This window comes from Nuphar pumila, chromosome 7 (genome assembly GCF_984573655.1).
Source record: "Nuphar pumila chromosome 7, dmNupPumi1.hap1.1, whole genome shotgun sequence".
NCBI lineage: Eukaryota > Viridiplantae > Streptophyta > Magnoliopsida > Nymphaeales > Nymphaeaceae > Nuphar > Nuphar pumila.
Window position 1 is genome coordinate 61,773,157 of NC_143255.1, and position 13,901 is coordinate 61,787,057.

Sequence of the window (13,901 nt, forward strand, 5' to 3'; positions counted from 1 at the left end):
CTTCACTTTTCCTGAGATTCTTATTTCTTCATGATTTTTCAAGTCTTTCTAAACTTTCTTAAAATTTTCCTGAGATTCTTATTTCCTCATGGTTTTCCAAGTCCTTATAAACTTTCTCAAGATTTTCTCGAGATTCTCATTTCTTCAGGGTTTTCTAAAATTTTATAAACTTTCTCAAGATTTTCTCGAGATTCTCATTTCTTCAGGGTTTTCTAAATTTTTATAAACTTTCTCAAGATTTTATCGAGATTCGCATTTCTGCCTGATTTTTCAAATCTTTATAAAATTTCCCGAGATTTTCAAACCTTCTTCGTCTGAGTTTGTCTAAGAGATTGATTTCCATCTTTTCTTGAGAAATGCTCTTCAACTCCAAATATTTTCTAAGCATACATCATAGTTTTCCAACTTATATTTTACCAAATCTCATAGCACATGCCTGAATTCTCTGTGCATTTAGGATAGAACATAATTTCGATAATTTTTGCTAAGTCAAGCATAATTTTGGTCCTTGGTTCGATTACCCCTGTTAAAGGCGGCAGGAACGGTCGAACCTCGTACCGACAGGTCGAGCCCCATCCCGTAGATTTTCCCGCAATTTTCAAAACGGAGGTGAGTATTTCAAAACAATTTCCAAAATCCGGTCAAGTTTGAAGCGCGAAAGCATTTTCCTCTCTCTTCCGTAAGGAAGGGAAGACGGGAAAAATTTTGCGATGATAACACATGGTCACAAGGCTAAGAAATCCATAAAGACTTTCAAGAAGCAGGTTCAGCCAGAAGATATCTCAGATGAAACAGAATCAGTGGAAGATACCAATGAAGAATATGAGGTGCCGCCAACATTTCAGAAATATGGCCGGGAGCAAAGGGAGGCCCGCAAACTAAAAAGTCAGGTCATAGAAGAGCCATTTCAGGGAAATGGCTAGAGTTGTCAAAGATCTACAAGCCCGAGACAAGGGCAAGAAAGTCTTCACTAGCAAAGACTTCTATGATGGCTTAGAAGAGGATAATGATCTTGAAAACCTTCCCCAAAAGTTCATCAAGTTCGATGGTTCTGGTGACCCCAAAGCAGATCTCGCCATGTTTTTCGCTGAATTCTCAAGGTTCAAGAGGGACAACAAAACACTATTTCTATGCTTCCCCCGCAACTTGGAAGGAGTTGCAACTAAATGGTATGCTGAGCATATCAATCCCATCGAGCTCAAGGAGTTTGATAAAGTTGTAAATATGTTTATTGAACGCTTTCTGTTTAACACGGAGGCACTCTCAACATTAAGCCATCTCTGTAATCTAAAGCAGAATGAAAATGAAAATGCAAGGGATTTCATTCATTGATGGAGGTCAGCCTGCAACAAAATGAGATACCCCATATCAGAGAGACACACTTTATCCCTAATCCTCAATATTTTTTCACAGCCTCTGAGAGGATTAATCTCCACTGCGCCATCTAGGACTTTTATCGAGCTGAATGGCTCAAGCTAAGTGTGGAGAATGGATTTTATGAAGGCTTTACATTTTCCAAGAATAACCACCAGGGTGAGCAGAAAAAGAAAACTCATTTCACATATTCTGCCAACAATAACAGCCGCAATCCTTACAAGGGGCAGAAGAAAGATTACTGTTATGGCGCAAACAATTCCAAAGGCGATCAGAAAAGGAAATCTACTCCCCAATACAACAAGCCTTCTCAACAAGATCAAGGGCCAAAACTGCGTGAGAAGACTAAGCATGAAGGATGGAGCTACGACAAAAAATTCACTCCTCTTGACCAATCACTCGAAGATGTGCTTGAGTATATGTTGTCAAAAGAAATGATCAAGTTGCCTAGACTGACTGATCCCCTTGTGCCAATGGGGAAGTGGAAAGGCCAATTCTGCAAGTTCCATCGGACAGTGGGACACAACACTGAGAACTGCTTCATTCTCAAAAATATAGTTCATGACTACATCGACAAGAATCTCATGGTGGAAGGAGATGAAGATGAGAAGATGGACATTCTAAATCAACCATTTCCTCCACACTCTACAACAGTAGTCACTGAACAGCCTTTTCAGCCTCAGGTTCACATAACTCTATGTTCAAAACAAGACATCCAAGTACAACATCAATTTCTTGTGCTGCACCAAGCACGACCTGACAGTGAAAAGAAAATGGACCTTATCTCAGCCATTAGCAAACTGAAAGTATCTGCAGAACCTATAAGGGCATCTCCTAAGAAAGTAAAAGGGATTCCCGAATTTCTTAAGCAGTTCATCAAGCTCATGCTAGAAAAGGGAGAAATGTCAACTCAAAAGCCATTAACTGCTTTGTCTAATGTTTCAATTTTGGACTTAGCTAAAAATTCTTGCAAGCATCAACAAGTACTGAATGATTTGCTTAGGAAGATTAAAGTTAATCCCAGTACCACGCCTGAAGACATGGCTCAAATTGTAAATTCAGCCATGATAAATGCGCCAATCACCTTGTCGGATGAAGATCTCCCGAAACCTCACACCTTCCATAACAATGCCCTGTACATCGTCGTTCGATCAAGGGGAATGACAGTACCTCATGTACTAGTTGATGGAGGCAGCAACCTCAATATATGTCCTGAGATGATAGCAAAAGCCCTAGGCATCAAAGAAGAAGAGTATATTCTAGATCCCATAACCATTTATGGATTTGACAACCATGGCCAAACAGCAAAAGGAAAGATCTTCCTGGAAGTCTTTATCAACTATTCAGTGCATTCGGTACTCTTTCATGTGGTCAATGTACCACCCACCTATAATCTGCTTCTCGGGAGACCCTGGATCCATAATACAAATGCGGTGTCTTTCACTCTTCATCAGTGTATAAAGTGGTCCAAAGGTGGGATGATCACAACTGTGTTAGGAGAGGACCCAGAAGAAAGGCTCCCACAACCCATGATTCCTAGGCTTGCATTCACTGCAGATATCCCTAGCATCAGGGAAAGAGAAGAAGTCAGTCCCGGAGAGAGTCTAGAAATACTCAAGACATCAGAACCATCCTTGCATACTGTAGCCATAACCCGATGGAGAGGTCCTCATTTCTTCAAGATTGGAGGCTGACTTGACTACAGCACTCTCAAAGATCACCCGTTGTTTCCCCAGTTCATGAAAGCGAAGAAAGGATTTAATCTGCTTCTGAAACATGGCTACCAGCCCTTCAAAAGATTTGGCAAAAATGAAGATGGTTGCATTGAACCAATGATTTCGGAGCATCATCATCACAGAGCAGGACTAGGATTTTCTGACAAAAGCTCACAAAAGAAAACTATTTTTGTTAAGGGGTAACATTGAGAATCATTTTTTGTATTTCCTTTCTATTCTTTTCAAAATAAATGTCTCATTCTATCAATGTCTTTGATCAATTGAAAATCAATAAAATTTCAAGTTTCTTTGTCTATCTGGATGCCATTTATCTCCTTACTCTATCTCCTCATTTTACAATTTCATTGTCATTTTATTCATGATTATTTTCATAGGCTATTTGATAAGCAATTTTTCCTTAATCAAGTTTCTTCTCCAAATTTCAGAATGCATTCCCGAACAATCAAGAAGCTCGTCCTCAATCCAAAAGCTTTCTAGAAGTTGGCAGCAATTCACTGAGTCAAAGCCAGCACAGAAAATGGCAAAGTTGCAAAACAGTTAGATGAGTATGCGAAATTTGATCAGTCTTTTCAAGAATTGCCAGAGTTCTCAGTTCAGAAGCAGGATGAACCATCCACTCTAGTGCAAGATCCGATTGAGGATGTCAATATCGGTTCAGAAGACAATCCCAAGATTCTCAAGATTGGTACCAGTCTGAGTTCAGAAGAGAAAGAAAGGCTCATCAATTTTCTCAGACAACATGAGGAAGTATTTGCATGGACATACGAAGATATGTTGAGCTTAGATCCCAAATTAGTCGAGCATCACCTCATTTTGAAACCAGGTGCTAAGTCAGACAAGCAGAAACTAAGAAAAATGGATCCTAGAATAGAACAACAAGTCAAAGAAGGACTCGAAGATTTGCTCAAAGCAGGGTTCATTCAAACTATTGACTACCCAGATTGGTTAGCCAATATTGTCATTGTTTCAAAGAAAAATGGCAAAGTGAGGATTTGCATAGACTTCAGAGATCTTAATAAAGCAACTCCGAAGGATGATTATCCACTTCCAAGTATTGATCTTCTGATCAATAGCATGACAGGACATGCCATGTTCTGTTTTATGGATGGATATTCCGGCTATAATCAGATTAAGTTGGCCGCTCGTGACCAATCAAAGACTTCCTTCACTACGCCTTGGGGCACTTTTTGCTATACAGTTATGCCTTTTGGACTTAAGAATGCTGGAGCAACATATCAACAAGCGATGGTCGTCATATTCTACGATCAGATGCGCAAAATCATGGATGCATATGTTGATGATATCCTTGTGAAATCCAAAGAGAAAGAAGATCACCTCGAAGCTCTTGAGCAAGTTTTTAAGCGACTCATTCTTTATAAGCTAAGACTCAACCCTCAAAAGTGCATTTTTGGAGTCGAATCAGGCCAATTTTTGGGTTTTCTGGTCAGCAAAAAGGGAATAGAAGTAGACCCACCAAAAGCAAAAGCCATCATTGATATGCCTCCGCCAACAAATCTTAAAGAATTGCGTAGCCTTCAGGGACGCATGCAATCAATCCGGCGATTTATATCCAACTTGACAATGAGATGTGAGCCTTTCAATCACTTACTCAGAAAAAGAGTGAAGTTCGAATAAGGACCAGAGTGTCAGAAATCATTCGATCGTATCAAAAGGTATCTCCTCAATCCTCCCATCCTGAAGTCGCCAGAATTGGGAAAACCTCTTTTGTTATACATCTCAGTTAATCAAGTCGCATACGGTAGATTCTTGGCACAATACGAAAAAGGTAGCCTGATTGAGAACGCCATTTACTATATAAGTAAGACCTTCATAGACTATGAAAATAAATACTCTCAAATAGAGAAGACCGGCCTAGCTCTGGTATGGATGTGTCAGAAACTAAGATACTACTTGCTGGCATCTGAAGTCAAAATCCTGTCCAAACTCAATCCTCTCAAATACATCCTAGAACAACCTTTTCTCAGTGAACGGATTGCCAAATGGCAAGTCTTGTTAACGAAATATGACTTAGAATATATCTCCTAGCAATCAATCAAAGGCCAAGCAATTGCAGATCAATTGGCAGATTTTCCTTTGGCAGAAGAAGTGAAAGTCGAAGATGATTTTCCTGATGAGCAAATTTGAAATATTTAGCAATCTCCAGTCTGGAATTTATTTTTCGATGGTTCCAAGAACATGGCAGGAATAGGCATTGAGATCTTATTAATCACTCCTAAGAAGGAGATGATTCCCTTTTCTCTTAAGCTCGATTTTCCATGCACCCACAACATGGCCGAGTATGAAGCCCTGATACAAGGTCTAAAAAGCCTACTAGATTTCAATGTCAAAAGAGTACATGCTTATGGCGACTCATTGCTTATCGTCAATCAAGTCCAAGATGAATGGCAAGTCAAGGATCTGAAGCTACTTCCTTACCAGAAGATCATCTCAACTCTTGCCAACAATTTTAAAGAATTTCAGCTCTTCCATGTCAAGAGAGTTTTCAATCAAGTGGCTGATAGCCTAGCCAATCTAGGCTCCATTATGGCATTAAAAAATGGAGAATCTTGTCGCTCCTTTGAAATTGGCAGACTTGACCAACCCACCTTCTTTCCAACAGAACAAGTAAACCAGGTTGGGCAAAAGAAGAAGCCTTGGTATTACAATATCAAGAATTTCATAGAAACCGACAAATTTTCTCCAGAACTCTCCAAGAAAGAGCAGCGAGCAATCCAGCGCATGTCTACTCGATATTTCATTATCGCCAATGTCCTTTATCATCGTGGATTCAGTTCTGAATATTCTCGATGCTTAGACAAAAAAAAAGCCGAAGAGGTCGTGCAAGAGGCGCACAAAGGCATTTGTAGTGGCCACGTCAGCTACCAAACTCTTGTTAAGCAGATCATCAGAGCGGGATATTATTGGAAGACTATGCAGCAAGACTGCTACCATTTTGTGAAGAAGTGTGTTTAATGCCAGATGCATGCACCTTCTATTCATGCTCCAGTAACATATTTGCAGTCTGTCATCTCCCCATGGCTGTTTTCTATGTGGGCCTTTGATGTCGTAGGTCCCATCACTCCTTCTGCTTCAAATGGCCACAAATATTTTCTTGCCCTAATAGAATATTTCACCAAGTGGGTAGAAGCTATCACTCTCCATACAGTAGAAGGTCGACATGTGGTCTCATTCATCTACAATAACATCCTTTGCCGATTCTGCATACCGCATGATATCGTGTCGGATAATGGAAGTCATTTCAAGAATGAAAGAATGAAGACATTTTGCTCAAAGTTTAAAATCCATCATTATTTCTCCACTCCATATTATCCTCATGGGAATGGTCAGGCAGAAGCTACCAATAAGATCTTAATTCGTATCTTGGAGCGAATTGTACAAACAGGCTGTGACTGGCATGAGAAGATCCATGATGCATTATGGACCTATCGGACCACCATTCGCACTCCAACAAATGCTACTCCATCAGAACTAGTCTATGAAACCAAAGTAGTATTGTCTCTACATGTTCAGAAGCCCGCTCTGAAGTTTGCATCACTTCTAGAATTACCTCTTGATCAATACCAACAACAACGATTGGCACAACTCGATTTGCTTGACGAGAGAAGGCTAAAGACAACAGAGCATGCCCAATCTTATCGCCAAAGAATAGCCAGACAATATGCGAAGTCTGTCATCGAAAGGAGATTCAGAGTCAATGATTTAGTACTTCGATCCTGTAAACACCCCAAATTTTCCTTATCCATTCTCAAACAACCCTCCTTGTGCAGTGCCAACCCTGTTAGGTCAGTGTAGGAGTCAAACCCCGAGTCAGTTTCAGAAAATCACCACTTTACCCATTTTCACTAAGAAAATTACCATTTTACCACTAGGTCATCTCGGACCCCAGTCAGTCGGAGTCAACCAAGCTCGTTGGTCAATTCAGAAAATTTAGTATAACAGTCATTTCATGCTCATTTGAGCTCACAGTGAGAAGGTCATTTTCATTTCTGACCATTCCTTCCAAAATGGGATCATTTCTTCAGGAATGAGCTCATTTCTCACTCAAATCCAAGCCAATTGTCTCTGAGTCAGTCATTCCTAGTCAACCATATTCCCCAGAGTCTAGCTTGAGCTCATCAGAAGTTCAAGCGCTCCAATTTCAGTTCAAAACCATTTCCAAGAGTCCAGGAGCCCATTTTAGCCCGTTTCAACTCTTTTAGCTGAAATTGAGCTGAGTTCAGCCACTTGAGCTAGTGTTCAAGCTTCAATTTTAATTCATCTTAGTACTACCAATCTTTAACCCAGCTCAAACCCAACTCTGGTCTGTAATTCACTTTATTCCAATGACCATTCTGTACCACTTCTCTAAAAATGACAGCTTTTCTTAAAGATTTATTCGAGGAGTTCAGTTGAGTCAGTGTCTTGTTAGTTCACTTGAGTCCTGAAACTCTAAAACCCAACTCAATCCAGTTCATTTAAGTTTAATCCAGCTCACACCCTAATTTTCAGTGTCACTCTAGCTCGGTGGAGTCTGAAAACCATTTCTTGAATCATTTTGCAATTTTTATCAATTTTAACACTTTTTGAACTGGTACAACTGCCAATCGGGGTCTAACATCCAAAATTCTTCATTCAGGGTCTGCTTTTCTCATAGCATTTCATATCATTTCTCAGCATTTCATAACATTTCATCACATTTCATTTCATTTTTGAAGTCGATAACTCTAGTTTTATAAATTTCAATCCAGATCGAGTTTTAAAAGTTTTCAGAAATCAATTTCAAATCCCGGGTTTCCAAAATTGACATTTTTACCCCCGAAAGTCTAAATTTGGAAATATTTTCTCAAGAAGAACAATCTTGATTTATTTCAAACTCAAATTTTCAAATTCTATACTGGATTTGCTTCGCAACGGGGTATTGAACTTCAAAATCCAAGCTCGTTTCAAAAACTGCCAAAAATAGCTCATTTCATTCGGAAATTTTTCTGAAAAAATTATTTTACCCCTCTAATCTTCAAAATTAATTTCAAAATTGGAATTTGGACCCGCTCTGAGATGGCCCATCCATTTGCATTTGTCTTTTTAATTTATATATAAAAAGAAAAAAAATTATTACATTCTCTTTTTTATTTTTTTATTTATTTTACCTAAGGTGGGACCCACAACGGGGTCGACCACCCTAGTCTGCTCTCTTCCTCTCCATTTCCTTTCTTTCTTCTTCTCCTTTCCTTTTTCTTCTTTCTTCTTTAACTTCTTTCTTTCTTTTCTTCCTTTCTTCTTCTTCTTTCTTTTCTTTCTTTCTTCCTTTTTCTTCTTTCCTTCCTCATTTCTTCTTCTCCAGCCCCTTCTTCGTTTTTCCCTTTTCTTTTCTTCCTTCTTTCTTTCCTTTTTCCTTTTCCTTCCCCTTTCCTTTCTTCTCTTCCTTTCTTTCCTTTCTTTTTTTCCCTTTCTTTCCTTCTTCCCTTCCTTCCTTCTTGCCCATCCATTCACGTAAAGGGTTCTCTCCCTCTTTCATTGGGTCATTAAGCCCTAAGTTGATGATGATCTTTCTCTAAGTCCAAGGCCAAAAAAAAGAAAAAAGAATAGAGGCAAAAACGTTGGGTTTACACGTCTCTCTCTCTCTCTCTCTCTCTCTCTCTCTCTATCTCTATCTCTCTCTCTCTCGGTAAAAATCAGAATGTTTAAAAGGAAAAAATCCTTGCCTTATTGTCCTATGTCACCCCATAAAAATTGGGACATTTGTATAGAAGTTTGATATCCTAAATCCCATTTAGAATCAATATTTTAGGCAAAATTTTGATTTTTTAGGATTTTAGTTATTTTCCATATTAAGAAAATACAAAAAAAATAGATTTTCGAGCTTCATTCTGTTTTTAGGGTTAGTTTAGGTGTTCATGCTAAATGTGGCTCAATTTCAAGTTCATTTGCTTTATATGTTAGGTTATTTTTAAATTCAGAGGCGAAAAGCAAGCGAAAATTAAGTTAAATTCGATATTTTATGATATTTTCACCATTTTTTGGTTTTATTTATATAAATAAGCATGTCATGTCATATTAGAGTTAATTTCAATCTCATTTTTATTTCAATTTCTCATTTTTGCAAAATTCATTTCAGAAAACCCTCGTTTCAAGGCCATAGTCTTGTTATCAGGGGTATTTTGGTCATTTTGACATAAATTTCGAAATTTCAATCTTTAATTCCATAAATTTTCATGTATATCATCATATTTCATCATATTATGTTTGATTTATTTCATTTGATTTTCAAAATTTCAAATTTTACAAAAATTCTTTTAGAAAACCCTGATTTCAAGGTCATCAGGGGAATTTTGGTTATTTTGACCCCAATTTCGAATTTCCAAGCTTATTTTTGAAATTTATTCAATATTTTTCATATTTATATCAAAGGAGGTATGAATTTGGGTTTATATCTCAGTAATGTCCGATAATTTCTAATATTTTCGGATAAATTCATTAAAACCTACATTTTTGTGCTAACATGTTTTCTAGTTTTGCAGGAACATTCAAGAAGAAGATTTTATTTTCTTATTTCATTTCAATTCAATGTAATATCAAATGTAATAATTTGGAATAAGAATTTACTTTTCTGCTTAGAATAGGACTGCATTGCATATAGTTTAATTTCTGCAAATTCTGATATTTGATGCATCATTCATGCACATTTTTCCAAAATCTACTATGGTTGATACGAATGGCACGTGCACAAGCTCTTATGGAGTTTATAAACTCGGTGGGATTTGTATTTATGGCCAGAGTCAGAATACGAAGAAAACCAAGATTTATGATCTTCATATTAGCCACATTCAGCCTACACTCTTAGGCTAACTTCAAAAATGCACTGCATTTCTCAAAGTTTCAAAAGGATTTCCCAATTTTTCAATTGAAATTCCCTTTCAAATTCATATTCATTCATTCATATTATTCAAATTGCATTATTTTCAAATTCATTTTCCAATTTCAATTTAAAAAAAAATCAATTTTCTCAAGGATTTACCAAGTCTTTCTCAGGATTGGATTTTCTCAGAATTCTAAGTTTTCACATGAAACTTCAAAGTATTTCCCAAGTTCAAATCAAGATTTTCCAATGTTTTAAAATTCTCAAATTTCAAAGTCCCAAGTTTTTAGAAATCGATTTTTATCAAAGATTTAATTTTCTTGAGAATCCATTTTCCAATGAGCTTTCTTGATTTTTTCAGAATTCTCAAATCCATTTCCTCAAAAAAACAATCTAAATCTCAAAATCGATTTTCCCAAAGTCTAAGTTTTCCTGAGTATTCATTTTCCCATGCAAATTTTTGATTTTCAACGAACATTCAATGATTTTCCCAGGAATTCTATTTTCAAGTACTTTTCCAATCATTTTTCCAAGCATATTTCAACTTTCCAAGCAAACATCATCCTTTCAAAACTTGCATCTTTTTAAAATTCCATAGCACATGCCTGATTCTTTGTGCATTCTAGGAAAATAGAGCATATTTTAGATAATTTAACTTTGTCAAAGCGCACATTTGATCCTTGGTTCAATTACTCCTGGTAAAGGCGCCAAAAACGGTTGAACCTCGTAATGACAAGCGGATCCCATTCCACGAAATTTTCTCGCAAATTTTCAAAATGGAGGCGAGTAATTTTCAAAACTTTGGTCTAGTTTGACTCGCGGAATTCGTCTCACTCTCGCAAAGGGAGGGAAGATTTTTTTTGCGATGATAATAGGTTTGGCGACCGAGATGGGACCTGTCTTGGTCTGATCAATTGTGTGCTTGACTTAGTTCAATTTTTTGATTCATGTTCTATGAACTGTCAGCTTTTATTTTCTGATGTTATGTGAACCTAGGAGCCTAGACTTGAACCCAGCTGACATGAACTGCATGTAGACTAGGCATGGTTTGGTAGGATCATATTGAGGAGAATTATTCATGCTCACTTATACTTAGGTCTGAAATACAACACTCCTCAATCTAGGAATTGTATGAAAACAATGTTTGCTTCTTCAAAAAATTTTAAAATCTCTATCTCTTTAGGTTTTAGAGACCTCTATTTGCTTGCATGTGCTCATATTTTCAAAAACCACCCCACCTATGTCTACCCAGTCTTCACATTGTTGGGCTCTCTTCCAGAACCATAGTTCGGAACATAGCCTCTCAACTGGGCCACTTCTTTGGGCTAACGCCTCCTTGCCATGTACCAAGGGCCATAGTCCAATGTATATCGGCAGGTGCTCAAGGATGTTGGAAAAACACAGGCCTAGAACCGGAGATGAATTTCTATGCCACGTACTTTGAGTCTCGGCCCGAGTATATCAGCATAACTATATTGGACACAATTGATTTGAGCCTAGAGTCAGAATTAGGGTCCTAAAGCTCTTTCAAAATTAATGCATTTAGAGTCAGCTTCTTAGGGAATGTTGTGTGTGTATAATTGTTTGTGATTGAATGGATGATATTCATTTCCATCTTATTTTCCCATATTTTTACCAGTTTTTTTAAAATACTGGATAATTTTCCAAAATACTCCATTTTCCCATTTATGAAGTATTTCTTTATAAACCCTGGATGATTTTTCAAAATTATCCACTTTTTCTTCAAAACTCCAGGTGATTTTTCATTCTTTCGTTCCTCCGGACTTCGAATTTTTAGCATTTCACTTTATCCTGCCTGCAATTTTTAAAATTCTTATACTTTTCCAAAGTCTAATTTCAATCTTCCTATCTTTCAGTCCAATGGCATTGAGTCAGCTCGACTCTATCTTTACTGAGGGTCACATCTCCTATAAGGTGCGACAAAGTCTTCCTAAGCATCGAGCTCTTAGCATCGAACCCTTCTTTCCCCGGTGGTACTATACTTGATTCAAAAATTTCTCTCGTATGTTTTCGGACCACTTGAGCGACTGTGGGTTGGAACTGGCATCTGCAATGAGTTGACAGTCAACCGCAATCTGATCCATGCACTGGCAGAGCGATGGAATCCGCACACTTGCACATTCTGGTTCCCATAGGGCGAGATGACCCTATTGATGGACGAATTTTTAGAGATCATGGGATTGCCCGAGTCAGCTGGTCAGCCTGGAGATCCACTTGAGCAACAGTTTTTTATCAATGTCAAGGGTTTGGACCCCCGAGATGCTTTAGCTTGCATGACAGGGCGTAAGTCCTGGCCGCTGATTAAGGAAAATGAAAATGAATATGTAAACCTGATCGAGATCTACTGACAGTATGGGGCATTCGCAAAAGTTAGCTCATTATCCAAAACAGCTCGAGAAAGAATTCAGTATGCAATGGTCGTATGCACTAAAGAACTCGCCTTCTTCCCAGATATACATATGTGTATGACAAGTAGTTCAAGCTACTTGGCCCGTTTTCTAGTACCTACTACTATCCAGAGTGATGCGTCAGGCAATTTTCTCGGAGACAGAAGCACATAGAAGCTCGACTACTATCAGGGGTTATGCCAGAGTTTAACCTTGCACCAGCGCAGTGGTCCAGAACATACCATTCTGCCAGATATGATTGGGATTTTTTCATCATTCTCACTCTTTTCCCTGGTCCTCGTGTCTCTACTTATCATTGAGAGTGGTGGCAGACTGTCTATATGCTCCCTCTTTCTCAAGTCCACTATTGATGCAATCATATTTTTACTTCAAAAAAAAATCCTTCAATTTTCATTCTATCATGGTTTGACGACCTCGCCTAGGTGACTAGGCATATTTGCAGTTGTTCGTTCTCCTCACAAAGAATGGCAACACAATTGTTGTGACTCCAGCGGCGACTCAATCCCTAGTAATGAGATTTTCTTTCAATTATCTACCAAATTCTCATCAAATATTTTTCTTATATTCCTTTCTATCCTGAATCTTCATCATCAAAATTTAATCATCCATCACATTCTGCAGAGAATATCGGTATTCCTAAGTAGTTCAGATCAGATAAGAAGACACCATCGTATTAGTGCATCAATGACTTCAACAGTAGGCAAGAAGAAATAGATCCTCCAAGATATGCCTTAAGACAGAGTCCGAATGATAGGGATGACATTGATCCTGCTCATATCAAATGTTCAAGAAAATAATGATTAGGATGATGTCTGAGCAAGCTCAAGACAGTTTCAGAAAGGCTCCCATCAAGGAGAAGACGCCTGTCTCCTTCTCCCAGAATATCACTGGCAAAAGCAATGATCGATCTGGCATATGTCTGTCCGATATTTTATTCTCGTTGATGTCCTCTATCATCGTAGATTCAGTTCTAAATATTCCATATGCCTAGGCGAGGATGAAGCCAAAGAAGTCATGTGGGAGGCAGACAAAGGCATTTTCAATGGTCACGTCAGCTACCAAACTCTTATCAAGCAAATCGTCCGGGCAGAATATTATTAGAAGACTATGCAGCAAGATTGCTACCATTTTATGAAGAAGTGTGCTCTATGCCAAATACATGCACTTTCTATTCATGCGCCAACAACATATTTGCAAACCGCCATCTCTCCATGGTTTTTTTTTATGTGGGCCTTTGATGTTGTGGGCCCCATCACTCCTGCTTCAAACGGCTACAAATATTTTCTTGCCGCAATAGAATATTTCACTAAATGGGTCGAAGCCATCACTTTGCGTATAGTAGAAGGTCGACACATGGTCTCATTCATTCACAAGAATATCCTTTGTCGTTTTGGCATACCGCACGATATCATGTTGGACAATGACAGTCATTTCAAGAATGGGAGAATGAGGGCATTCTGCTCAAGATTCAGAATCCATCATCACTTCTCTGCTCTCTATTATCCT